Raw genomic sequence first — 2,166 nt, 5'->3', positions numbered from 1 at the left:
TTTTGGTCGAGCCAGCAGCGAACAAGCCGCACCAGCCCCTAGCCCGACCCCTGCCCATGACCCTTGGACCCTGATGAACCACCTAGCTTGCCCCCAGACCGAGCTGCAACTCTCTCTTCTCTCCCGAACCAATTCTACACGTGAATATGGGAGGAGTCCCACTTCGGGTGGACTCCTTCCCCAAGCCTAGAACTTGAACCCTAGCCACCCTAGGACCCAACCCAGCCCTAGACCGAGACCACCCATGACCCTGACCCAGCCCTGATCGAGCCCCCAAACCCCATGCAAACAATCGAGTCCCTTGAACCACACATGCACATGAACTTTTTAAAAAAAACTCACGGCTCCTACTTAACTTCCTTGCCCACGGTTCCAGCATATTTCTTTTTTCTTTGCAGCATTTTCCATGTTTTCTAAGGCCCTAGACTTGTGTAAAACTTTCCACTTAACATCCTATTTCATGGCAGCCCCTTTGACAACAATAAAACATGATTTTGGAATCAAAATTCATGGATTTCATACATGTAGGTGAAATATTCCGAAAATAATCAAAAGAATTTCATGTTTTTCATGCACACGATATTTAAAACTATACTAAGATGTGATAGACTAGAAAAGGAGATGTATGGCGTGCCTTTGCGTTTTAAACGCACGATTTTTCATTGACGATTGAGGAACGACGACGAGAAAACGACGGCTTGAATTTTCCTAGCAATTATCGATGCTTTCTTTGTTGTTTTCCCAAACTTTTTCTTGAATTGGAGGTGTGTGCCGTGACTTGAAGGGATAGAAAAGAGTTTGAAGATTTGTGGGGTGTGGGGCGTGGGATTTTATGGGTTTAGGGTGGGGTTTTTAACTTTAAATACTTAATTAAGTTGCTAATAAGGCTTAAGCCCACTAAGTAGGTAATTTAGGCCCATTAGTTCTTAATTAAATTATTAAAAATAATTTTGATTAATAAACTTTGTGAATTTATTAGCCGGGTTGCCAAAACGTTCGTATTTTTGTTGAAAAAACAACCCCGATAAAAATTACGTCCCGGCGTATAAATCCATCTCAAAACCCCTTATTTTAAAAAAATAAGAAAAAGCATCACCCATATTTTAAATAATTTTAAAACAATTATTCCATAAAAATATTTTCTATTTTTTTAGCCATCGGTCTCTGTTCCTCGATCGCAACTCGAATATCCTTTAAAAATACATTTTAATGCCACCATGTAGAAAAATATAATTTAAACATATCAATATGCACCACATAATTAATTTAATGCAATTAAAACAATTAATTAAAATACAAGAGAATTTAATAAATCGTATGCATATGGTTCGCGTGGACCTTTAAATTTTTCGGGGCGTTACACGGCGCATATGTGCGGATCATGGGCGCGCATATGCGCGCGGCATGCAGAACGAAAATGAACCACTGTCGTCAGTTTGTGAGTTGCTATATAAATGTACAAACCTCCTCAAACATTTAGCAAAACCAACCGAAAGAAATCACCTATGGAATCCTCAATTTCTTCAAGAGTTTGATTTGTGATTTTAAGAGATACAGCAATCCGATTTCTAATCAGAACACAATTTTGAGATCCTCTGGACACAGGCTTCACAAGGACGTAAGTTTTGTTACGTTTTGATATGATTTGAAATTATGATATTGGGGGAATTATGATTTGACTGATATTATGTGTTCTGGGTATACTGATCAGTATATAATTGAAGTCAGATCAAAGAACAGACTTGTTATATAATTGTTATGATTTTCTGAAGCGATATGATTGAGAATGTGCAGATTTGATATTATGACCTGTTATTATTGAAGATTATGATTCGTATTGATATCGATTATGAGTTGTGATATTATATCTGTGATTTTGAGATTGACGGTGTTATCAAGTGAAAGGGGATCGGTTACGGTGACCGAAAGCGCAACGAAAGTTTAAAATTTTTAATTTTCATCAAGAAATTTCGGCCACCTAGTGAAAGTGTGTAGTAAATACAATAAAACACCAAATAATGTCATACATATTGTGTTAAGAAATGTACCTATCAATCACAAGGATTGCTATTTTGGCTCCAACCAAGTTGTATACAACTTGGCTCTTGAATGGTAGAAACTATCTTCAAGCTTTCCAAGTTCTTGAATCTTTCCTTCAAATTAGGC

This window comes from Primulina tabacum, chromosome 12 (genome assembly GCF_025594145.1).
Source record: "Primulina tabacum isolate GXHZ01 chromosome 12, ASM2559414v2, whole genome shotgun sequence".
Lineage (NCBI taxonomy): Eukaryota > Viridiplantae > Streptophyta > Magnoliopsida > Lamiales > Gesneriaceae > Primulina > Primulina tabacum.
Note: the sequence above shows the minus strand (reverse complement) of the source record.